Source organism: Fringilla coelebs (assembly GCF_963513975.1).
Source record: "Fringilla coelebs genome assembly, chromosome: 27".
Lineage (NCBI taxonomy): Eukaryota > Metazoa > Chordata > Aves > Passeriformes > Fringillidae > Fringilla > Fringilla coelebs.
In genome coordinates this window covers 5,826,107-5,851,810 of record NC_140053.1, presented here as the reverse complement: position 1 = coordinate 5,851,810, position 25,704 = coordinate 5,826,107, and the positions used below count along the sequence as shown (strand labels likewise).

The 25,704-nt window shown below is 54.2% G+C and overlaps 1 protein-coding gene across 1 annotated transcript in view; it reads left to right on the top strand.

The window, feature by feature from the left end:
• LOC311163387 (acid-sensing ion channel 2) overlaps window positions 1-25,704 on the top strand; it is a gene marked incomplete at its 5' end in the record, with an annotated part of 448,288 nt that overhangs the window by 284,980 nt on the left and 137,604 nt on the right. The window lies entirely within an intron of this gene.

Here is a 25,704-nt window from a genome sequence, read left to right as displayed (position 1 = left end):
GGCACTTCCCAGCTCCCCTGGCTGCCGCCCTCACCCTGGGAGGGTTTGATGTTTGTTAAACCTGCCCGGCTCCACCAGATCCCAGTGCCTTGGTTTGAACAGACAGGTGTCTGCTGAGGAAGGCAGGAGCCTCTCTTGAAATGGAAAATGTAAACCCCCTCCCTCCAAATTGTTATAATTTTGAAATTAAGGAGCTCTCAGGCAAAGATATGGGAGCAGGAATAACAGTTCTTTATTAGGGAAGAAAATTTAAAAAAAAAATTAAAATGCAGTAATACAAACCAAGCCTGCCAGAGTCAGACCCTGCCCTGTCCCCTGTGTGTCAGGGTGGTGGCACAGCCCCATCCCAGGTGGGTGGCACAGTCCCATGGTGGTGGCACAGCCCCATCCCATGGGGGCTCAGCCCTCCTGCAGTGCCAGCTGTGGTTCTGCTGCAGCAGGATCCTGCACAAGGGGGGAGTTTTCCTCTGCAGCTCCAGGGCTGCTGGAGATGGGCCTGCTCTCCCTCTGGGAATGCAGGGCAGGAGAAAGCTGCTCCTCTGGAAATGCAGGGGGCAAAGGCTGCTGTGCTGTTCCAGGGCAGATTGTATCCAGGTAGGAATGTTTGAAATCTCAGATTGTATCCAGGTAGGAATGCTTGGCTCCTGCCCTGGGCAGAGCATCTCCCCATGGGATGGTGGAATTGGATCAGCCCTGCAGGGACACTCAGTGGCCATGGACAGCAGAGGGAGGGAGGATGGGCTGTGGGAGAGATAAAGAAAACTGCCCCATGAACAGAGATACCTGCCCCAGCTCTGACAGGTGAAATAGAATACACACTTTGTATCTTGCAGTCCAGGACACAGGAGTGCTGTGCTTTCCCTCCCAGCTGGGACAATGGGATACTGGAGCAGACCAGTGGATTTTTCTCCTGCAGGATGTTGAGCTGCCCCAGTTCTACTCAGAACCTGCCAGGGCTGTGTCTGGAGGCAAAGTCAGACCTTGAAAATCCCTGAAAGGTTTGTGCAGCTTAAAAAGACAGGACTCAGTGCTGGAAGTGGGAGCTGGAATTTGCTTTCAGCTTAACACACATACACCAAAAAAAAAGCGCTTAAAAGAGGCTCTGGGTGACTGAAAAATGTTCCTGAAATGTTCTCCACATGATAAAAAAACCATCAGTAAATCCAGGGGACATCAATGACAGGAGACATCAACAACCCCTTGATCAGGGGGATTGCTTGGGAATGCACTGGAACACTTATTTGTCATTAGCAAGCTGATATTAATTATAATATTAGTAATAGTATTGTCATTTTGCTTGGATAAAGCCCACTGGAGGGGCTTTAAAGACCTTTCCAACATAAACCAGTCTGGGGTTCTGTGGTTCCTCTAGGACCCTTCCCAACTCTCTGATAAATTAAAGAGCTGGACCTGGAATCTCTCAGCTTCTTTCCTGAAGATGTCCTGGGGATTTTGCCTCCATTCTCCAGTGATGGGAAGAGCTGTTGAAGCCCCAGCGTGGGGAAAGGCCTGGCCCATGTCAAGGAATCAGTGATGGACTAAAATCCCTTTTCCAGCAGTGCTGTCAAGTCCAAACATCCAGAAGTCCTCATTCAGCTCTGCCTCCATCCCACAACCCTTCCCAGGATCATCTCCCTCTACCAGCCCTGAGTCCTGGAAAAATTTTGTTCCTCTGCTGCTCAGGGGAAGAACCTGAAACCCCCTCCCCTAGAGCCACCTGGGAAGTTCTGCATCCCCCAAAACTTCAGAGCCACTTGCTCCAAGATCTGGAGCTTGCCTTTGGAAGCATCTGCCTTTTAAATGGAAAATGTGTCAGATCCTGCTTTGTAACTGATTTGGGGAGCTGGGGAGCTGGAGGGGAGGTGTTATTTTTAAGTTTTATCGGCAGTGCTGAAGTTACTGAGCTGGAAGCTGAATCTCATCACATGCCTTGGAGTCTTGAAACTTTCATAAAAATAGAGCTCAACTCCCAGTGCCACCTGCAGAGGTGAGCTCAGACTGCAGCAATTGGCTCAGGAAGGCTCCTCCTCAATTCCTAAAAGTTCTTTTTCTGCCAGCTTTAAGAGCCCCTGGATACCAGAGATGATCAATTACTATTGAGCTAAGGAGTGGTGTCTGTTGGTTGTGGAATCCATTCTTTTTCTAAGGAACATAAAGTGGATGAGGAGTGCAATGTAGCCTTGGAATGCTGTCATTGCTGTTCTCTGGATGTGAGGAATGTGTGATAAATCCATGTCCTGGGATGCTCCTGTGACCCCTGAACTGATGAGAGGAGGGCAGGTCTGGCCTGAGCCACATCCTGTGGCTCTGGAGCTCTCCAGGGTTTTCTGGTTTAGAAAACCCTCCCTCTCCCAGGCTGAACTGGCCCTGTCTGTGTTTTCTGGCTCCCAGTGCCGAGCTGAGCCCCTGAGGAGAGCAGGGAGAAGGGCAGCCCTGGCTGCCAGCCCTGCTGTGGCCTCTGCAGCTCCTGGCCGGCCCCTGCCAGCCTGCTCCCCTGGCACACAGCACAGCTGGGACCTGCGAGGCTCCTCAGGAACTCAAAAGGAGGGCAGAGAAACACCAGCAAAAGCAGGAGGGAGAGAAGATGAAAGCTGGCACTTCTCTCTCGAGGCAAGGCAAGAAATAAACCTGAGTCCTCCTCCTTCCCCACTGCCTTTTTGTATGAATTACCACATTTGTTTTCTTTCTTGGCCTAGGAGATGGGTTTGTGCCCAAAATGGATCGTGTGCTCCCTCCCTGCTGGCTGACAGCTCCTGAGGGGAGCAGGGAGCTCCTCCTTTCTCCTGCACCATGGAGGCCGGCGGGAGCTGCGGCCCAGCTCGGGCAGGGCTCCTGCACCCAGCCCCAGAGCTCCAGGGAGCTTCTTCAGGCTCTGGAAAACTCTGGAAAGGCTGGGAAAAGGCAGTGGTGACTCACGGGGGCATTTCGGAGAGCTGGATTCCTCCAGTCCTAAAGCACCAGCCTGGGGGCTGGTTCTGGAAAGGAGACGGTGCTGCCTGCTTCTCTCAGGTCTCTGAGGAAGAGTTGTGGAAAAAAAAGGACCTGGAGCTCCTGGAGTAACTCCAGAGGAGCCACGGAGCTGCTCCAGGGCTGGAGCCCCTCTGAGCCGGGCTGGGAGAGCTGGGGATGTTCATCTGGAGAGGAGAAGCTCCAGGGAGAGCTCAGAGCCCCTGCCAGGGCCTGAAGGGGCTCCAGGAGAGCTGGAGAGGGACTGGGGACAAGGATGGAGGGACAGGAGCCAGGGAATGGCTCCCACTGCCAGAGGGCAGGGCTGGATGGGAGATTGGGAATGGGAATTGTTCCCTGGCAGGGTGGGCAGGCCCTGGCACAGGGTGCCCAGAGCAGCTGGGGCTGCCCCTGGATCCCTGGCAGTGCCCAAGGCCAGGCTGGACACTGGGGCTGGAGCAGCCTGGGACAGTGGGAGGGGTCCCTGCCATGGCAGGGGTGGCACTGGGTGGGTTTAAGGTTCCTTCCCACCCAGCCCACCCCAGGATCCTGTGGCAGTGTCTGTCTGATCCATCTGGGGAAGTTCAGGGCTCTGCCAGTGACCGAGTGTCCCAGGCCAGCCCTGAGGGTGACAGAGTTTGTTCCTTGGTGTAAATTCTCTGCCTGCAGCTGTGGCTCCTCAGGGCTGATGCTGGAGGACAAGGAGAACTTCAGGGATGGAGTGGGGGAAAAGCACCGGGGTCTTGGAGAGAAACTGCTCTGAAGGGACGAGCTGCTGGAGCTCGAGCTGCTGTTCAATGTCCTGACCACAAATTCAGGCAGTTACATTTTAGAGCCTCCATCTCCTTTGTTGCCTGGAGAGAAATGTGAGCTCCTGTTTTGGGGTGCTGGGGCCAAGGTTCCCAGAGGCAGGAGTCAGGATAGCCCAGCCCTGTGGGTTGTGTGGCTGTGTTGGCTCTGCCTGGATGGTCCCAAGATGGAAGCAAAAGAGAGTTTGGTCACAAGATCTCACATTTTTGTAGGTTTTGGCTCATTTGCATATTGGAGTTAATAGTCCAATTACAGCCCAGCCCATGAAATCCCTTCCTTCCTGTTTTTCTCTTCAGTCCATGGTGTTTATACTCTTGGGCCCCCAGATGGGACCTGAATCCACAATCCCCAGCTTAGGAAAGTGAAGTGTCCTGGCCCCTCCCAAATCCCCCTGAACTGCCTCTGCCAGGGCTGCTCCTGCTGCCTCTGTCCCAGCTCCTGACAGCAAACTCACAACTCTGAACCTTGGAGCCTCTTCCAGAGAAGGCAGAGAACAAAAGAAACCCAGGGATGGAATGAGAATGAATGAATGAATGAATGAATGAATGAATGAATGAATGAATGAATGAATGGTTGAGCATTCCCAAAATCTCTGTGTCCCATGTTATGAAATAGAGACGACATTTGTGAGCCTGATCCCAGTATTGATGTGTGCAGAGACATTTGTTCAGTGCTCACAGTAAACACCTTCCAATCGATGCCAGGAAATGCAGCTGGGGTTTTATTGTACTCAGGCTTTGTCTTTGGAGAAGAATTGGAATTTTCTCTTTTATTCCTCACCTCAGAAAGTTTAAGAGAGTGATTCTTCAATGAAGCACAGCAGGGGCAGGTGAAGGATGGGGCAAAGGCAGGAACCATCACTGGCAAAGGTTTTATTGCACATCCTGGGGTTTATTTTTTTCCTGCTCTCCCCACCCCCCCGATCATTTCCACAGACCAAGAGAGTTAAACCCATAGCAGGGAAAATACAGGTTGGGAATTGAGAATTACTGAGAGAAAGAAACATGGGGAAATCCCTGAGCCTGGCTGAAGAAGATCTGCATGAAGTGATCCCAATCCTCCAAGTTCTGATTCTGAGGGAATTCCCTGACTCAGCTCAGGGAATGGGCAGGAAACCAAACTAGAAATTAAAAAAAAAAAAACAAACAAAAACCAACAACAATGGGAATATAAAAATAAACCCACAGAATCCCAGCCTGGGTTGGGTTGGAAGGGACCTTAAAGATCAACCCTGGTGCCAGGGGGTGGGAACAGTCCTGGCTTACCTGGATGCTCTGGCTCAGCCTTGGAGTGGATCTTGGTTTAACAGTGGCAGCAGTGCTGCCAATTCCTGCTGCAAATCCCTCCAAAGGAGCCTCTGGCATTTCTCATCAGGGCTCAGGGTGGTTGTCTGAAAAATTCAACACCTTTCTATGAATTCCCTCTATTCCCACCAGCTCAGCCACGAGCTCCTGCCTCTGGAGTTCTCCCAAGCCCAGCTGCTGACCCTGAGCTGCAGCTGCCCTGGGCTGGAATTCCTGCCCTGGGAATGGTGCTGGTGGGAGCCCAAGTGGGAGCCTGGGCAGAGCAGGGGGTATAAAGCTCTGCTCCTCTCACTGAGTGACAGCAGAGCCTCCCCAGGGCTCTGTTGAGGGCCTCATTTTTCAAACTCTCCCTGAAAAGCCCTGGAAATAAAACTGGACTTTGTTGCTAACTTGGCAAAAAGCTGAGCCTTGTTCTGCTGACTTTGGGATCAGCTCTCTGAGAGCTGAGGCTCATGTTCAGACTGCTAAAATCAGTTCTTCTACTCAGGTTTAAGCTGGAATTTAAGTTGTGCTGAGAGGAGGGGACTGGCTGAGCCCAGCCTGAGCTCAGCCTCACCCCAGTGCATTCATCATCTGGGCAGGGAGACTTCAGTGCCAGGCAGTCCTGGAATGGCATCCAGGGGGTTTCATGTGCAGCTCTTCTTTGCCAAAAACTGCTTCTCCATGCCCAGAATATTTGTAGGAAAGATAAGGAAAGGTCATCACAGCCCCAGAGTCCCTTCCTTGCCCTGAGCCTGGCTCCACTGGGGGCAGACAGTGCTGGGAATGGCCCAGCCAGGATCAGGGGGTTTGGGATCCATCCCTGGGGACTGAGAGCACAGAAAAGCAGCAAGGTTTACACAGCCCATTGTACTTCCTTATTAATGGAAATGTGACAAGTGGAGGAAAAATCCATAGATTTCAGAGCCAGGGCTTTCCAGGCAGGGAGAAGCAGCAATTCCAACCTTTGGGTTGATAATGTCAGGGTGATTCAGATGCCTGAGCCCGGCTGCTCTGGCAGCCTCAATGCCTTGGGCAGGGCCTGGCTTTGGGAGGGCAGAGGAGGGGGCTGGAGGGGCCCTTTGCTCCCTTTAACCCCCAAAGTCTCACAGCAGTGGGGGCCGCTCAGCTTCTCCCACAGGGGATCGCAGATCTGCTTTTTATTTCCCTTTGCCCTGGGTAAAGAGGAGCCTTTCCCACGTCCCCTGTGCTGGGCTGGTGCTCAGGGCAACCTGGGGGATGCTGAGCTCGTCCCCAGAGCAGCCCCAGCCCAGGCTCCTGCATTTCCAGTCCCGTGTCCCCCTGCAGGGCTCCTGTCCTGACACAGCCTGAGCCAGGAGCTCTGAGCTGCTGGGGTCAGAGCTCCTGCTGCAGCACATCCCTTGGGAGAGCTCACCCAGCACACCCAGCACACCCCCTGGGAGAGCACACCCAGCACACCCAGTACTCCCAGTACTTCCAGTACATCCCCTGGGAGAGCACTCCCAGCACTCCCAGCACTCCCAGTACACCCCCTGGGAGAGCACACCCAGCACTCCCAGTACTCCCAGCACACCCAGCACTCCCAGTACTCCCAGTACACCCCCTGGGAGAGCACACCCAGCACTCCCAGTACTCCCAGCACACCCAGCACTCCCAGTACTCCCAGTACACCCCCTGGGAGAGCACACCCAGTACTCCCAGCACTCCCAGCACTCCCAGCACTCCCAGTACTCCCAGCACACCCAGCACACCCAGCACTCCCAGTACTCCCAGTACACCCCCTGGGAGGGCACACCCAGCGCTCCCAGCACTCCCAACCCATCTCCCAGAAGGGATCCCCGGGGCTGTCCCGGAGCTCTCGGCGGGGCAGTCCGAGCTCTCCCTCCCTGCTGCTGCAGCCTCGTAGCCATAGAAACGCCGGGAATTTATAGGCACCACCCGGTGCCTTCCTTGGCTGAGTCTGCAGTGCCGGGAGCAGCAGTGCCAGGGCCCCCGACGTGCCCGTCCCCGCAGGGGGGCACAGACCTGTCCCCAGGGCTCTGCTGGGTGACACGGGAGTCAGGCTTGGGGACAGCAGTGGCTCCAGTGGGAATTCAGCAGCCTGGATCTGGAGCTCTCTGGAGGGGGGATGGGGTCTGCTCCCAGCTGGAGCTGAGGGGCAGCCTGGTGACATCTAGAAATTGTCACAACACGGCGATCTGTGATGGATTGGCACCAGCACTGCTGGGCCAGGAGCATCTGCTCCTCGCCAGCTGGCCCTGGGAGGGACAGGAGGGTGTTTGGAGCGTTCTGCTCCAGTGGAACATGGCCCTTGCCATGGCAGGGGTGGCCCTGGCTGGGCTTTGGGATCCCTTCCCACCCAAACCATCCTGGGATTCCGTGATTCCATGGAAATCTACTCGCTTTGGGGCCCTCAGTCCATTTGTGCAGCACCCCAATCCAAAGGTCTGGCTCCAAATATTTCCACATGCAAATGGGCTCTCTGTGATCCAGTTGGAATCTTCCTTCTGGAGCAGGAGCAGGGATTTGGAACCAATGTGTAGCATAAGACTCTAAAATTAAACTTGTCTGTGAAGGGAGTGGAGTTCAAAGCCAGGACAGACCAAAGAACCTCAAGTGAACCTGAAACTTTGGAAATAGAAAATAAGCTTTGGATTTTCCCATGTTTTTCCAGGAAGGCACCAGCTCATCCTGTGTTCTTCAGGCTCCGTAAAAAACCCCTGAAGTCAAAACCCAAATAATCTGAACAAAAAGACAGAACTGCACAGTGAGAGAAGGGTGGGAGGGAACATTTCACCAGCAGCTCTGCTCAAAACAAAGAGGGTTTTCAGCTCCCTGCTCACGAGGAGGACGTGAATAAAGGAATTAAAGCTGGGGATATTTTCTGTGATCACACAACTCCAGGAGAGCTGATGAAGTTCTTGGGAGATGCAGAAAGCAGCTGAGAAATGTCAAAGCAATGAAGGCATTTCAGGAGTGGCTGTTCCAAGGAAGTGACAGCAAAGGCTCAGTGCAGAAACAAGGACTCTGTGCTGAGCTGGAGCAGGGGTGACAAGGAAAGGGGAAATTAAAAGATGATAACGAGCCAGCTGCTCTTTCCAGTGGCTGGGAATCCTTTGGACATGTTGGTATCACAGTGCAGGAGCCAAAGCTGGGCCCAGGAATCCCTCAAAGGCACCCAGTGCCACCCTGCCATGGCAGGGACACCTCCCACTGTCCCATGAGCTCCAAACCCCATCCAGCCTGGCCTGGGGCACTGCCAGGAGTCCAGGGGCACTGCCAGGGATGGGGCACCAGAGTCCCAGGAAAAGCAGAGTTTGAGTGCACGCTTTGGGCAGTTCCTGAGCTGTTCCTCACTAAGCTGGGGAGAAGGGGATGATCCCCTTTTATTTGTCATTGTTTTATTCCTTTAATTAAAAACTAAAGCAATCATAAAAAGTGTGGCTATGTCCCATCTTTGTGTCCCTGAGCCACTGCTGTCCCTCAGTCCTCCCTCACCATTTCCACCCCTCAGGCACAAATCCCCTCACCCTAAAGCAGACAATTACCTTGGATAAGGTGACCTTGAAAAGGACTTTTTTTTCTGGATAAAGAGTTTCTCCCCATCCTCCAGTCCCAAACCAGGCCTGACATGGAGCTGGGATGGAGAAGGAACCATACATTGGTTTATCCAAGATGTTGGGATCAGTGCAAAGCTGGGTTTAGCTCTTTCCCCAGGGAATTGCTGTTCCCTTTTGGACCCAGCTCTGTCCCACTGCACCCTCTGGGTGTTGGGATCATCTCTCAGTGTTCAGTGCTTTGCTTCCTGCACAGGGAGAAGAGATGGGGATTGAACTTTGTCTGGGGACAACAAATCAGAGAGCAGGGCTGGGGTTGGAGAGCAGGGCTGGGGTTTAGGAGAACAGGGCTGGGGTTTGGAGAGCAGGGCTCAATTTGGGGAGCTCAGCCACTGGAGGCCACTTCACTTCTCCACATTTTGCACCTCAGGGCTGAAATACAGATTTTGACTCCTGAATTTCACTCTGGGCTCAGGCAGGGCAGCAGCTTAGGCAAGGATGTGCTTTCCAGCAGCTCAGTGCTTCCAGGAGAGGCTGGGAAGAGCCAGGGCTGTGCAGCACCCACAGCTCCCCTAAGTGAAGGGCTGGGAGAGCTGGGGGTGCTCACCTGCAGAGGAGAATCTCCAGGGAGAGCTCAGAGCCCTGCCAGGGCCTGAAGGGGCTCCAGGAGAGCTGGAGAGGGACTGGGGACAAGGATGGAGGGACAGGAGCCAGGGAATGGCTCCCAGTGCCAGAGGGCAGGGCTGGATGGGAGATTGGGAATGAGGAATTGTTCCCTGGCAGGGTGGGCAGGCCCTGGCACAGGGTGCCCAGAGCAGCTGGGGCTGCCCCTGGATCCCTGGCAGTGCCCAAGGCCAGGCTGGACACTGGGGCTGGAGCAGCCTGGGACAGTGGGAGGGGTCCCTGCCATGGCAGGGGTGGCACTGGGTGGGTTTAAGGTCCCTTCCCACCCAAACCACCCCAGGATTCCATTCCAGGATCTCTGCTCTTTTGTCCACGCTCCTCTGCTCAGACCCTGCCACAGAAGCTTTTCCAAGCTCTTACAAAGTCAAGGTCAGTCCCTTCCAGGCCGTGCTGACGTTGGGATCTGCAGGTTCCCAGTCCCTGGGGATCCCTTTTCCTCACTCACCATCAGGCCTGGCTGAATCCAGATGTTCAGCAATCTCCAAATTCCTCAGCTCATTAACTGGCATCCAGTCTGACCTGGGAATTTCTGCTGCAACCTCATTTCTCTGCCCCAAGGTCAGGGACAGGCATTTGCAAACCAACAAGGTTCTTCTTGCAGTGTTTGAGTGTGAATTATTATTAGTAGTAGTAGTAGTATTACTATTGCTATTAGTATTAGTACTATTATTTGAATCAATACTATTTTAATTTTATTTTATATTAAATAATATGAAAATTTTAAATAAGAGATAATATTAACAAGAACAAAACCAACAAAACAACAAACCAACTACAATAGCATTATTATTATTATTTTTTTTTTTTTATTATTATTATTTTTATTATTCACCATTAGTGCAGTGCTGGGGGATGAGTCCCCTCCCAGGCTGTGGAGCAGATTATGGAGCATCCCCGTGCAGGAACACAAAGGAGAAGGGGCAGGAGGAATTATTTTAGCAGAACTATTGGGATGGGAATTGTGCTGCTTGGCAGGTTTGCCTTTGCCCACGAGCATCCAGGGATTGGGACTGAGGTTTTTCTCTGGAGACTGAATTTGGGGAAGCAGGAAATGGGGACAGACAAGGATATGATGAATAAATTGTAAGCACCGAGCAAAAAGTGAAGTTTGTGGTGTTCTGCTGCGTGGGGAAAGGCTGGACGTGGCTCTGGTAAGGCTGGCTCAGCCAGGCCTGGTTTGGTGTTGGGAAGTTAGGGGCAGGGTCAAGGATAAAGGACATCCCTGGATATCCCATTCCAATAAAGGATATCCCTGGGTATCCCATCCCCATAAAGGACATCCCCAGGGGTTTATCACAGCAGGCATTAGAACAACACAAAATCCTGGCTGGGAGGGCTCTCAGGTCTTGGCTTTGCCAGGGAAAGGCTCATCCAGGTTGCTCCTTCCAGAGGGATGCTCTCCCCAGTCCATCCTGCACAACTCCAGGGGTGCTACTTTTCCCCATTCCCAGGCAATTCATCCCAGCATTTCACCAGCCCCAGGACAGAAGAGTTTCCCCCAATATCCAACCCAGGAACAAACCCAGGAATGAATCCTGGTTAATCCAAAAGCTCATTTGTCAGGATGGCCACAGGGGCTGCAAAAGGCAATCCCCGGAGCAGGAGCTGTGTGCTGCAGCTTTTCCTGCAGCTCTGAGCACTGCAGGGATTGAATCCTGAGGCACTCCTGGAGGAGCTGAGGTGAGGAACAGGGTAACTCCTTCCTTTTGCTGCTCTCACTGGGGGAATGGCTCAGAGCAGTATTGTATTTGCTGGGAAATGTCCCAACAAATGATGCACCTGACTCCATGTTCTCAGAAGGCTAATTTATTATTTTATGGCACTATATTATATTTAAAAAATACTATACTATATATACTAAAAATACAGAAAGGATACTACAGAATGCTAAAAGATAATAATGAAAACTTGTGACTCTCTCCAGAGTCCTGACACAGCCTGGCCCTGACTGGCCAATGAGTGAAAACAACTCCCAGCAGAATGCAATGGAACAATCACCTGTGGGTGAACAATCTCCAAACACATTCCACAGGAGCACAGCACAGGAGAAGCAAATGAGATAAGAATTGTTTTCCTTTTCTCTGAGGCCTCTCAGCTTCCCAGGAGAAAAATCCTGGGCCAAGGAATTTTTTCAGAGAATGTGAATGCCACCAAGCAGGGCAAGGAAAAGGTTTTGCAGCTCCAGGAGGATCCAGGCGCACATGGAGGTGACTTGGAGACAGCCACAATAAGCAGCAGATTTTTGGGCTCAGAAATGAGGAAGTGTCCTTTCTTCTATCAAGGAAAATCACAGAAATTGCCTTCGAGCAGCTCCTGCCCTCAGGCATGAAAAGAGAGGAATTGTTTTCCCTTCCTGCACCTTTCCTGGGACTCTGAACAGCTGAAATCCCAAATCTGTGACTGAGTTATTTTCTCTTCATGTTTCTCATTTGCTTGCCAAGCTTTGGGATACAAAAGGAAATCCAGGAATACAAAATGCGCCAAAATCCCACAAAACACCCGGCAAATGGATAAACACAAATGAGCTCTCCCTCCAGCAGGACTGGGGTCTCCATTAGCTCCTCAGTGCCAGGGCCAATCCCATTATTCCCATTGCCAGCAAGCAGCCCAGTCATTCTCTGCTCCATTGTATCTTCTGTGTTTTCTCCCAGCTTCACTAATTCAGTTTGGTGCTTGTGAAAAACAGGAATCAAAGATTTTCCTGGGGTAAGTCATGATAAAGGAGTGATTTACAAAACACGTTCCCTTCTGAAATCCTGAGCTGGGTTTTGTGGGACCCAGAGAGCAATTCCTGCAAATAGATGTGACATTCCAACCATGGGAATGACCTGGAATTCAGCTACCCCATCAGTTCTAGAGGAACTGTAAAGCGTCTCAGAGCAGCCTGAGTTACAGCCCAGCCACCTCCACCAGTGCATTCCACATCCAGCTCATTGCTGTTATTTTTTCCACATAAATAGATCCAGAAGAGGAATTAATGCATTCTGGGGACTGCTGACAGCTCTGGCTCTGGAGAAGGAGAGCAGGGAAAGGAATGGGGGGGGCTCTTTGGAACAGGCAGCAAAGTAAAAGAGGCCTGAGGAAGCTGGGATCCTTTGGGATAGGGTTCAGGCCTGGGATGGGCTCTGTGGGGACCCATCCCCCATCCCTGATCCCTCAAGGGCTGAGGTTGGAATGGGTTCTGTGGGGACCCAACTCCAACCCCTGCTCACTCAAGGGAAGAGGTGGCAGCTCCTGTGGCCACCCAGCCCCAAAGCCGTGGCAGTCCTGCTGGTTTTGGGATGCAGCATTTCCCTTCTTCAGTGCTCCAAACCCCAAACTCCCTCAGGCTGCCAGGCAGGTCCAGCCTGGCCATGGCTGAGCAGGAGGTGACCCCTGGGCAGGTCCAGCCTAGTCCAGACCCCCCAGCTCCCACACAGGGTTTGGGAGTAGGGGATGCCATGCCCTGCCCCACCCTGCCTTGCCCTGCCCTGCCCCGCCCTGCCCCCCACTGCCCTGCCCCACCCCACCCTGCCCTGCCCTGCTGTGACCTTCCCCACCCCGCCCTGTCCTGCCCTGCCCTTCCCCACCCCACCCTGCCCCGCCCTGCCCTACCCCACCCCACCCTACCCTGCCCTGTCCTTCCTTACCCCACCCTGCCCTGCCCATCCCTGTCCTGCCCCACCCTGCCCTGCCTCCCACTGCCCTGCCCTGCCCCACCCCACTCTGCCCTGCCCCGGCCTGCCCTTCCCCACTCCACCCTGCCCCGCCCTGCCCTGCTCATCCCTGCCCTTCCCCACCCCACCCTGCCCCACCCATCCCTGCCCTTCCCCACCCCACCCTGCCCCGCCCATTCCTGCCCTTCCCCATTCCACCCCGCCCCGCCCATCCCTGCCCCGCCCTGCCCCACCCTGCCCCGCCCTGACCCACCCTGTCCTTCCTCACCCCGCCCTGCCCCTCCCTGCCCCTCCCTGCCCCGCCCTGCCCCACCCCACCCTGCCCCTCCCTGCCCCACCCTGTCCTTCCTCACCCCTCCCTGCCCCTCCCTGCCCTCCCCTGCCCTCCCCTGCCCCTCCCTGCCCCGCCCTGCCCCGCCCTGCTCCTCCCTGCCCCTCCTTGCCCCACCCTGCCCTTCCCTGCCCCTCCCGGCCCCTCAGGGCGGGCAGAGCCCCCGGCAGCCGCAGGGCTCCGCTCCCACCCCGATCCCGCAGCAGCAGCAGCAGCAGCGGTCGGTGCTGTCCCCGTGGTCCCCTGCACACCCGGCCCCGAGCCTCGCTGCAATCCTGGAGCCAGCCTGGCCGGGCAGGGACCCGGGGAGCTGGGCTGGGCTCCTGGAGCCTCTCTGCAAGGTGGGAATGGGCACCCCCGGGGGCCCAGGCTGCCCTTTGCCACGGAAATCCATGGAATTCCATGCAGACATCTCCCACGGCTCCGGGTATCCCCCAAAGTTCTGCTCCAAGCCTTGGGCACGCCTCCCCCAGAGCCGATGGGAAAGGCCAGAGGCACAAAAGGAAAGGCAAAACACAATTCCTGTGCTTTGGGAGACTCAGCCCCTTAGAATTCATTTTCCTTTCACATCAGAATGAACAGAGAAATTCAGAAATCCTTCCCCAAGCGGAAATTTCATTTTGGAAATGTCAGAATCCTCGTCTGGAAATGCTTCATTCTCCAACACTGAAGCAGGAGGATTTGAAAAAGCAAATGTAATCTATAAATATGAAAATACATGGATCCCATTCCATATTATTGAAATTCCTATTACACCTCACTGTGTCCCATTAAAACAACGGCAAAACCCCTGAGTTAAATCCAACAAAAGCTGGAATTTAAGTGCCCCATTTTGAGCACAGATTATTTCCACTTGCAAGGGTGACTCTTTCCTCATTAGAGCTTCCCATTTTGGAAAAAGAAAGGGTTTTTTTTTCCCAAAATGCAGAACACGTTGTAGCAATAGCTCCAATTCCTCTCAGTGCTCCCAACCTCAGGAATGTTCCCCCAGGGTGGGAGGGTTGGTGATGTGGGTAGGGGGTGAAGGAAAGGAGGAGAGGAGCAGAGAGGTTTCAGCCTCTCCTAAATTCAGTAATTCCCTTTTAGACTCCCTGCTTGGAGAGCCTCCATGGACCCCACACCCTCCAGGATGCGACCTTCCCCAAACCCAGGAGCCCAAGGGTTGTTGTTTAAAGGGGACACCTTCAAATGAACCACAATAAAGGGACACATTAAAGGGACAAACTCTGCCTGGAAAGGGCCCAGGCCGAGGGCTCCGAGCTGCTGAGGGAGGAATTGGCTCCCTTGGAAAGGCCAGGCTGGACACTGGGGCTTGGAGCACTCTGGGACAGTGGGAGCTGCCCCTGCCATGGCCCTGGGGGAGCTTTAGGGTCCTTCCAACCCCAACCATTCTGTGATTCCATGGAAGGTTTCCTGGGGCTGAGAAATGTTCCAGCTGGGTGGGATAAGCCAGCAGCATCCCCCCCAGGAGCTCAGCAGAGCCCAGGCCTGGGAAAGATCAGCCAGGAATCCAACACCCACTGCCAGGGCAGGCAGGGAGCCTGGGAGGGACACTGAGCCTGATGGCCCCCATTCAGCTGCCAGATCCCACAGGACCCAGCTCCCTGCTCCTTCCCACAGGATCCCAATTCCCCTGCTCCTTCCCACAGGACCCAGCTCCCTGCTCCTTCCCACAGGATCCCAGCTCCCTGCTCCTTCCCACAGGATCCCAGCTCTCTGCTCCTTCCCACAGGACCCAGCTCCCTGCTCCTTCCCACAGGATCCCAGCTCCCTGCTCCTTCCCACAGGATCCCAGCTCCCTGCTCCTTCCCACAGGATCCCAGTTCCCCTGCTCCTTCCCACAGGATCCCAATTCCCCTGCTCCTTCCCACAGGATCCCAGTTCCCCTGCTCCTTCCCACAGGATCCCAATTCCCCTGCTCCTTCCCACAGGATCCAGCTCCCTGCTCCTTCCCACAGGACCCAGCTCCCTGCTCCTTCCCACAGGATCCCAATTCCCCTGCTCCTTCCCACAGGATCCCAGCTCCCTGCTCCTTCCCACAGGATCCCAATTCCCCTGCTCCTTCCCACAGGATCCCAATTCCCCTGCTCCTTCCCACAGGATCCCAGTTCCCTGCTCCTTCCCAGTTCCCCTGCTCCTTCCCAGCTCCCTGCTCCTTCCCAGACTTTGGGGTGTCTGGCTGAGGGAAGGGAAATCCCAAAATGGTGTTTCAGAGCCGTGCTCAGCCTCACTGCTGCTCCAGCCCAGAGGCATTTACATCTTTTCTAAAGCAGTGTTTGGGCTGTGTTTATGTGGAGAACACAGAAACAATTGAAGTGTAACGGCCTGAGTGTTCCTGAGTTAATTTCTGCTCGCTGGGGCCTTCAGGCCACTGAATCACCCCTGGGCTCCCCTCCCTGCTCAGCACCATCCCTTTATGGCAGCCTGAGGCTCTGGATGGGAGATTAACTTTTACAGCCATGCCTCAGCCCAATTCTGCGTTACTGCTGGGTGTGCTGCAGAATTCCAGCTCCACACGGAAAAACTGCATCCCAGGGAAAGCTGACAGTGCAGGGGAGTGTCCCAGAGCAGATCCAGGGAATGTCCCAGAGCAGATCCAGGGAATGTCCCAGAGCAGCTCCAGGGAATGTCCCAGAGCAGATCCAGGGGATGTCCCAGAGCAGCTCCAGGGAATGTCCCAGAGCAGATCCAGGGGATGTCCCAGAGCAGCTCCAGGGAATGTCCCAGAGCAGCTCCAGGGGATGTCCCAGAGCAGCTCCAGGGAATGTCCCAGAGCAGATCCAGGGGATGTCCCAGAGCAGCTCCAGGGAATGTCCCAGAGCAGCTCCAGGGGATGTCCCAGAGCAGATCCAGGGGATGTCCCAGAGCAGCTCCAGGGAGTGTCCCAGAGCAGCCCCAGCCCCAGGGAATGTCCCAGAGCAGCTCCAGGGAATGTCACACACCAGTCCCAGCCCCAGGGAATGTCCCAGAGCAGCTCCAGCTCCCTGAGGACCAAAGGTGTCCAGCAGCACCTCAGCTTGCAGCAGGAATTTGGGAAAGGGGGAACAGGGAAGGGCTCAGAACTCCTTTAATCCATGTTCAATAATTTCAGTGCCAGGGGTTCCCCCTTGGCACCTCCTGACTGGAACGTGTGCTGTGATAAATCAGGCACAGGCTGCAAATGAAGGCTGTGTGGCCACCAGGAATTTTTCACAGAATTTTCCTTTTGTTGTTTCTGTCAGCACCAAACAATTCCAGCTTGTGACCCCAATAAGAGGCAGAGCTGAAGCCTTGCTTGGCTCAAAATTTCTTTCAATAAAAATGTTGCCACAGTCCAGGTATTTAAGATTTTAAAATAAGATGCTCTGGGCACTGAATCAGGGTCTTGCTGGTCAAAAAATGGAGTTTATTTCGATTAAGAAATAGAACTGTGTGGTATGTACATGCCTTCTGAACAGAGAAAAGCTGTGAGGGAAGCAGAGAAAAGAATGATCAAAACAATTCTTACCTCATTTGCTGCTCCTGGTGTTTGCACATGTGGAATGTGTTGGGAAGGTTGTTTACCTGTAGGAATTTGGTAATTAGATTCTGGTAGAGGTTGTTTATGTTAATTAACCTATCAGGTCCAAACTGTGTAGACTGTCAGTCTAGAGACTGCCACGAGTTAGTAGTTAGTTACTGATAGTTCTTGTTAGTGGAATATTCTGTGGTATAGTTAGAGTATAATATAGTATAATAAAGCAATTAATTAATTAGTGATAGTTGTTGTTACTGTAATATTCTGTGATATAGTTAAAGTATAATATAGTATAATAAAGTAATTAATTAGTTAGTGATAGTTCTTCTTAGTGGAATAGTCTGTGATATAGTTCTAGTATGATATAGTATAATAAAGCAATTAATGAACCTTCTGATATCACAGAGTTCTGCACATCATTCTTCCCAGGCATCAGGCATGGTGGCACTGACAGAAATGAGGAGGCTGAAACCAAAGCCAAGTGCAGCCTTTGGATGGATCCCTGCCTGGATCCTCCCCAGGAGCAGGAATTGTGCTGGCTTTGGATGGATCCCTGCCTGGATCCTCCCCGGGAGCAGGAATTGTGCTGCCTTTGGATGGATCCCTGCCTGGATCCTCCCAGGAGCAGGAATTGTGCTGGCTTTGGATGGATCCCTGCCTGGATCCTCCCCAGGAGCAGGAGCAGGAATTGTGCTGCCTTTGGATGGATCCCTGCCTGGATCCTCCCAGGAGCAGGAATTGTGCTGGCTTTGGATGGATCCCTGCCTGGATCCTCCCAGGAGCAGGAATTGTGCTGGCTTTGGATGGATCCCTGCCTGGATCCTCCCAGGAGCAGGAGCAGGAATTGTGCTGGCTTTGGATGGATCCCTGCCTGGATCCTCCCCAGGAGCAGGAGCAGGAATTGTGCTGGCTTTGTATGGATCCCTGCCTGGATCCTCCCCAGGAGCAGGAGCAGGAATTGTGCTGGCTTTGGATGGATCCCTGCCTGGATCCTCCCGGGAGCAGGAATTGTGCTGGCTTTGGATAGATCCCTGCCTGGATCCTCCCCAGGAGCAGGAATTGTGCTGGCTTTGTTGAATCCCAGCAGTTTTGCCCCACTCCCTGTGCAGAGCTCGGCTCCTCCCTGAGCTCAGTCCCAGCCCTGCCCTTCCCCAGGCCCTGTAGGGAGCATCAGGAGAGGCTCAGGAACCTGAGGAATGGGGCCAGTTAAACACAGATCCTTGTGGCCCCCTGTGACCTGAAGAGGTTCTGGGGACTCTCCTCACAGCCAGGGATTGCTCCCTGATCCCTTCTTCCTGTCCCCCCTTGTGAAAAACGCCAACCACTTGTTTTTAAATTTTTAAAAGTTTAATAGTAATAAAATGGTTATAAAAATAGCAATATAATTAGAGTAATAAAAATTTGGACAGTTGGGATTAGGGCAATATGAGGCAATAGAAACAAAGAGTTATGAACAGTCCAGGTACCTTTTCTGGGCAAAATAAGCCCAAAAAAGGACCCAGGTTAACAGAGGATTAACCCTTAAAAGCAACAGCCTGTTGCATATTCATACACCTCATCCATGATGCATCAATTCCATTCAAACCCAGGATTCTGTCTGGGCAGTGTCAGCTTCTTCCTCTGAGTCCTGACAGCTTCTTCAGGGATGAGCCTTTCTTCAGGGAAGAACTTGATAAGAGAGCAATAAATTCTCTTTCTCTGAAGGATTTAGGTGTCCTGTGGCTGCTATCTGGTGCGAGTCCTCTCTTTAAAAAAAGTACCTTACATAGCATGGTTTCTATTTTAACCTTATGGTGTAACCTAAAACTACATTTTACACACTACTTAAAAAAATTAATCCAGCATCACTTTCTAACATAACACATATAATATTCATTTTAATATTTGTGAAAAGCCAATCATAAAATACGCATTTTTCACCCCCCTCATTCCTGCAGCTCATCCCCCCTGCCCACAGCTCCTCACCAGGAGCTGCTCCAGCAGCCCTGGGCACACAGGAGCACTGGGGGAATCCATTTATCCCAGTGAGACACTGTGGGGCTGCATCCACAGGAGTGCAGCAGCACAGGGGTGTTTAGGAGGAGGAGGAAGAGGAGCCTTCCTCCTGAAGGGGCTGGTTCTGGCTCTGGTGCCTCCACAAGGTACAGGTGACTGAGGGAAATGTCCTGCCAAGTTCTGCTCGTGCCTGGGAATGACCAGAGAGCATCAGGGAATTATTCAGGACTGGTGGGAGGGGGGAGCCTTGGGGGAGCTGGAGGAGGCAGAGGGGGCCCAGCTTTCCCTTCCAGGTGCTGCAAAATCCCTGCAGCTGCAAGTGCAGCTCAAACCAGGCCAGTTAGTGAATCTCTCCCCAAATCCTTCATTGGGAAGGCTTCAGGAGGGGCTGCTGGAGCAGCAATCCCTTCTCTGCCCCCAGCTGGCACAGGAGGATGGCACTGCCACATTCCCAGGCTGCTCCAGGAGCAGGAGGTGCTGCCTGGGGATTTGTCCATCCCTCCCAGAGCTGACCATCAGTGTCCCCCTGCCCCCATTCCTTTTCTCCTCCTGGCTGCTCTCAGGATCTGCAGCATCCAGAACCAAGCAGGATCTGGAGCAGACACTGAATCCACCTCCTCTCCTGTGTCCCAGAGCTCTTGGGCACTGATCTCTGCTCTGGTGACTGGGACAGCACCCAAGGGAATCCTTTTCCATACCCAAAACTGTGTCAGGGAGTTTCTCTCTGCCTGATTTCAGCATCACCTTTCCTCCTGAGTTGTTCCTCCAGCTCTCACAGGGGTTTTGTCCAACAGCCTTGGAACACAAACCCTGTGAGGAGCCACTGAGGGAGCTGGGGATGCTCAGCCTGGAGAAAAGGAGGCTCAGGGCTGCCCTCATCACCCTGCACAGCTCCTGAAAGGTGCCTGTGCTCAGCTGGGCTGGGCTCTGTCTCCAGGGACTGACAGAACCAGAGCACACAGCCTCCAGCTGCACCAAGGGAAATACAGGCTGGATATTAGGAAAGAGTTTTTTACAGAAAGGGTGAGAAAGTTCTGGAATGGCTGCCCAGGGAGGTGGTGGAGTCCCCATCCCTGGGTGTGTTTAACAAAGCCTGGATGTGGCACTGGGTGCCAGGGTTTAGGTGAGGTGTTGGGGCTGGGTTGGACTCGATGATCTTGAAGGTCTCTTCCAACCCAGTGATTCTGTGAATTCTGTGATTCACAACCATGAGGAAATTCCCTATTACAAGGTGACATCTTTGTCCTTGTGAGCAGGGAGGGGACAAGGGACCTGCTGGAGCTGGGCTGGGCGGAGTTGGGATGGAGATCAGGGAAAGGTTCTTCCCCCAGAGGTGCTGGCACTGCCCAGGGAATGGTCCCAGCCCCGAGGCTGCCAGAGCTCCAGGAGGGTTTGCACAGCGCTGCCAGGGATGCCCAGGGTGGGATTGTTGGGGGTCTGGGCAGGGCCAGGGGTGGGACTGGGTGATCCTGGGGTCCTTTCCAGCTCAGGATGCTCCCTGATTGCCCAGCAGTAACTCCCAGCCTTTCCCACTGCCATCCCCAGGGAAGCAGAAGTGGTTTCTTGGGAGCAGCTGCAAAGCTGGGGGAGTTTCTACTCAGGGATAAATTTAAAAAATGCTGCTGGTTCCAGTCCAATTTGGACAAAAACCAACAAGCAAAAGGGAAAAAAAAAAAAAAAAAAAGAGTAATTTCTTACAAATTTGCTTTTTGGCCACCTCCAGCTCCTCAGGGACGGGATGAGTTTGGGGATGTTGCTTTGCAATTTCTGCTGGAGGACAATTCTTGAAGGCAAGAGAAATGTGCACGGAGAGGATCTGAAACCTTTGCTCTCCCATGTGGGGTTTGTCCCCTCAGGACCCTGCCTGGATGGGTGCTCAGTAATCCCTGAGGCTGAGGGGCTTTCCTGGGCACAGCCAAGGTCTGTCCCCATCCCTGTCCCCGTCCCCATCCCTGTCCCCGTCCCCATCCCCATCCCTGTCCCTGTCCCTGTCCCTGTCCCCATCCCCATCCCCGTCCCTGTCCCTGTCCCCATCCCTGTCCCCGTCCCCATCCCTGTCCCTGTCCCTGTCCCTGTCCCCATCCCTGTCCCCATTCCTGTCCCCAACCCTGTCCCCATCCCTGTCCCCATCCCCGTCCCTGTCCCTGTCCCCATCCCTGTCCCCATCCCTGTCCCCAACCCTGTCCCCATCCCTGTCCCCATCCCTGTCCCCAACCCTGTCCCCATCCCTGTCCCCATCCCCGTCCCCATCCCTGTCCCCGACCCTGTCCCTTTCCCTGTCCCCATCCCCATCCCTGTCCCCATCCCTGTCCCTGTTCCTGTCCCCATCCCTGTCCCCGTCCCTGTCCCTGTCCCCAGTCCCTGTTCCCATCCCCATCCCTGTCCCTGTCCCCATCTCTGTCCCCGTCCCTGTCCCTGTCCCCATCCCCATCCCTGTCCCTGTCCCTGTCCCTTCCCTGGGGCCCAAGGACCAGGTGGGAGCTCTGAGGGGACTCTGGCAGTGTCCAGAGCCTGGATGGGAAGAGCCCTGAGGCCATGGAGAGGCCAGATCCCTGCTGTTTGTCCCCAGGGAAGCACTGGCTGTCCCCAGGGAAGCACTGGCTGTCCCCAGGGGCTCTTAGAGCAGGGAAGTCACTCCCAGGACACAGCTGGGGGGGTCTGGGAGGGATTCAGGGGGAGCCAGGAGAATCAGAGCCCAGGGCTATGGAGAGCCTGGGGCTGTGGAGGCTGAGGGAGGATTTCCTGGGAGATGGGAAGGCTCAGGGAGCAGCTTTGGGAGCTCCAAGCCATGGGATGAGCTGTTTCCCAGGAGCTGGGAGGGGCAGGGAGCCAGGAGGGGGTTGGTCCCAATGTGCTCATCAGGACACACAGAGGGGACCTGATGGATGACAGAGCACTGAATTAATTTCAAGCTCTGTTGAGAACAGGGAGGGAAAGGAAAGAGGGGATCGATTCCTGCCAAAGGAATAAAATCCAGCAGCAGGAACATCTCATTTCCTGGGTGCTCAGGTGCTCAGGGGGCTCAGGAGACACCTGAGGTTAATCCTGAGGCTCCCTGGGTGAGATGAATGGCTGGGGGCAGCTGGGAAAAATGGGAGTTTCTATAGAAAACAAAGATGTAGAGTAGGGGTGAGCTGAGAGTGGCATCAGGCTGTGGTCTGGGAGGGGTTCAGGGAGAGCCAGGGCAGTCAGAGCTGGGGCTGGGGAGGCTTTCCTGGGAGATGGGACGCTTCAGGGAGCAGGTTCTGCACTTGGAGCTGCCTATGGGCCAGGATTCTCTCTTGAAAAGAAGTTTTTCCCTCAGTATCCAAATGAAAATGAACACCAGAAAGGAAAATGAATATTTGGTTTAGGGAGTCTTGAACTCCTCAAGAAATTCATCAACATCAATAAAGGTATTGTGGAGCAGGTGGAAATTGTATTTACACTCCATTTTCCAGCAGAAGAAAAGGATTCTGAACATTCCCCAGGAGGTTTGGTCCTTGGGGAGGGGGGGTGCTGCAAACAAGGATTCCCCTGGGTGCTTTGCTCAGTGCTGTGCAGGTGCCAGTGCTGTGCAGGTGACAGCCACACCGAGGTCACCCCCCTGTCCCCAGGGTCTGACTCCCTGCCCAGGCACAGCAGTGACAAATGGAGAGGACACAGGGCCTAAGGGAGGTCATTCCTGGGCCATGCTCTGCAAATCTGCTTTGCCACAGCTTTTGAGCCTGGCTCTGCAATCTCTCTTTATCTCTTCAGGTTAAAAATTCATTCCATTCTCCCTATCTCTGAAACAAAACCTGCCAGACAAAAGTGAACCACTCAGGCCATTATTTCCCCATGCATTCAGCACAGAAAGGACATTTATAATGTAGGAAGCAGGGGAGAATTGTCTGCCACCGCTCAAAAATATCTCCTCCATTTCAAACATGACTTTATTGTTTCTTTTCTTGTTGTTTCTTTCTTTTTTCCCCCTAATGCAAGTGAATCCTGCAGGCAGCAGCCTGGTCCTGCCCAGGGCAGCTCCATCCGAGCTGTGAGTCAGAGAGCACGGGGCAAAAATAGCCTTGATGATGTAATTAATGAGTATTTTCAGAGCAGGGACAAAGGGCTGCAGATGAAGTCACTGGGCCTGATGGCACTTCCTGGCTGCTGCTTTGCCTAATGCAGCCTTTGGGTTTAATTCAGTGTTCTGTGCTGATGGAGGTTCAGAATCTCTGCTGTTCCTCCCTTCCCAAAGTGGGGCTGCTCAGCTGCAGGGAGAGAGCTCTGAGCAGGGACTTCTGAAATGCTGAGAGGCTTTGCAAGAGCAAAGGAATCATCCTGGAAGGGAAAGGAAGGATTGGAGCGGAGCTGAGGGAGCTGGGCAGGGGCTCAGCCTGGAGCAAAGGAGGCTCAGGGGGCCCTTGTGGCTCTGCACAGCTCCTGCCAGGAGGGGACAGCCGGGGGGTCGGGCTGTGCTCCAGGGAACAGGGACAGGAGCAGAGGGAACGGCCCCAGGCTGGGCCAGGGCAGGTTTGAATTGGAGATCAGGGAAAATCCCTGCCAGGAAAGAGGTGCCCAGCCCTGGCACAGCTGCCCAGGGTGGTTTGGAGTCCCCATCCCTGCAGGCTGAAACCCTGTGGCTGTGGCACGTGGGGACACGGTCAGTGTGGCCCTGGCAGTGCTGGGGGATGTGGGCTCCAAGATCCTGAGGGTCTTTTCCCACCTGAATGACTCCATGACTCCATGGCTTTATCAGGGTCGTTTCTGGGGCTCTGGTGGCTCAGACAAAGTTCAGGTCCCAGCAGCCACCCTGGCTGAGCTCCCAGTTGCCAGCACTTACCTGAAATACCCCAGTAGAGCCCCTTTCCCTGCTGGATCCTTGATACTCTGCGCATAGAAAAGCTCTTCCCTTCTTCCTGAGCCAGGTTCAGCCAGAGCAGAGAATTCCCAAGCAGCCCCAGGCAGCTGATTGGGAATCTGGGAAGTTTCTCTGGGAACAAATGTCCAGATTGCTCTGACTGACCCTGGGAAGCTGCTCTGGGGAGACTTTGCTGAGGGAGGCAAAAAACCCCATTTAGGGCTGACAGTGGAGCTTTCTCATCTGTTCCAAAGCCTCCTGCAGGGGGAAATTTTCTGGTGCCAATCCCTACAAAGAGTTCTGCAATTGTTCCAGGTGGGGCAAAGCACTTTTCATGTCTAAAAGGAGCCAGCTTGATCCTCTCACTGCCTCACTCAGCGTTTTGGGGGATTCTCTGGAAGACTTTGCAGCTCTGGCTGTAAACCCCCCCTGGGCTGGAGAGGCTCTTGTTCCTCAAACCTGGCATCAGCTGCCAAATCAGCAGCAGAACTTTGATGGGCACAGGGGAAACTTGCACTGCACAGTTCTGGTGTTTGGAGTGGTTTTTAGGGAATCTCTTGAGTTCCAGGTGGTTTCTCCCCACAGGACATCCCAAGCCAGGCCCTGCCCTGGCCCCTGGATTGTACCTCAGTCCTTACCCCTCTGCAGGTGATGCCTTTCTTTTCTGAGTTAACTTCTTGAGTTTCCATAATGTCCCAGATTTTTTCCTCATTCAAGTGATCCCACAGGACTGGCTCACCTGGAAGGCCCTGATGTGAAATCTCAGGTCACTTCCAAGGTAAGAGAGCACTTTGTGGGAGCAGAGAGCTCAGGAGCAGCTGAGCAGCAGCACCCAGGAGGGGAACAGGGCCTCCCTCAGCTCCAGCTGAGCCCAAAGGCACCCAGAGGGGGAAAGCTGTACTGATTTCATGGAATCCTGGGATGGTTTGGGTGGGAAGGGACCTCAGAGCCCACCCAGTGCCACCCCTGCCATGGCAGGGACACCTCCCACTGTCCCAGGCTGCTCCAGCCCCAGTGTCCAGCCTGGCCTTGGGCACTGCCAGGGATCCAGGGGCAGCCCCAGCTGCTCTGGGCACCCTGTGCCAGGGCTGCCCACCCTCACAGGGAACAATTCCCACTCCCAATATCCCACCCAGCCCTGCCCTCTGGCAGTGGGAGCCATTCCCTGGGCCCTGTCCCTCCATCCCTGGCAATCCCCTCTCTCCATGTTTCCTGGGGCTCCCTCAGGCCCTGCAAGGCCACAGTGGGGTCACCCCTGGTCTCCTGTCCAGGTGAGCACCCCCAGCTCTCCCAGCCTGGCCCCAGCAGAGCTGCTCCATCCCTGGGATCATCCTGGAGCCTCCCTGGGCTCTGCAGCAGCTCCAGGTCCCTCCTGTGCTGGGCTCTGCAGGTGGGGTCTCACCTGAGCAGGGCAGAGGGGACAGTCCCTGCCATGGCTGTGCCTGAGGCAGCCCAGGGGCTGCAGAGACCGTGAGCAAAGCTCTCCAGGTTTCCCCCTTGCTCCATTGTTCCCCGTGGAAAGGCCAGGACAGCATTTGGACACGCTCTGGCTCTGTCCTCAAGCTGCTCCTCAGCCACAAGGCCGCCAGCCAGGGCCCAGCAGCTCCAGCAGCAGCACATCCAACATCCATGCTTGGCTGGGAGTGCCTGCCCAGCCCCTGCTGCTGCCCCAGCCCCAGGAGTGATGGGGGGGACAGAGTGACAGTGGGGACAGAGTGACAGTGGGGACAGAGATGAGAGGTCTCTGCAGGCAGGGCTTGGGACCTGTGGGTTATTGCAAAGGGCCTGGGTGCAGGGCCCTGCTGGGAGCTGCCACAGCTCAGAGCAGGCCCCAAAGAGAGAGAGAGGTAAAGAGAGAAGAATAAAAGCAAGAGGGAAAGAGAGTGAAGTTCCCATTGCAAAACAATGAATCTTCTTCTGTGCTGAATATTCTCATTCTCACTAACCAATCTAGCACATGATACAAATCCTGTAGCATTTACATACAGCCTATAAGAATCATTACATTACCACACTGTGTTACATTTTAAATCCTAAAAACTCCTCTTTGGGCCCTTCTGCCAAGCCAGCAGGGTCTGCTCTGCCCCTTGGAGCTGTCTGCACACAGAGGGTGTTGTTCCATCCAAAGGGGATCACCTTCAG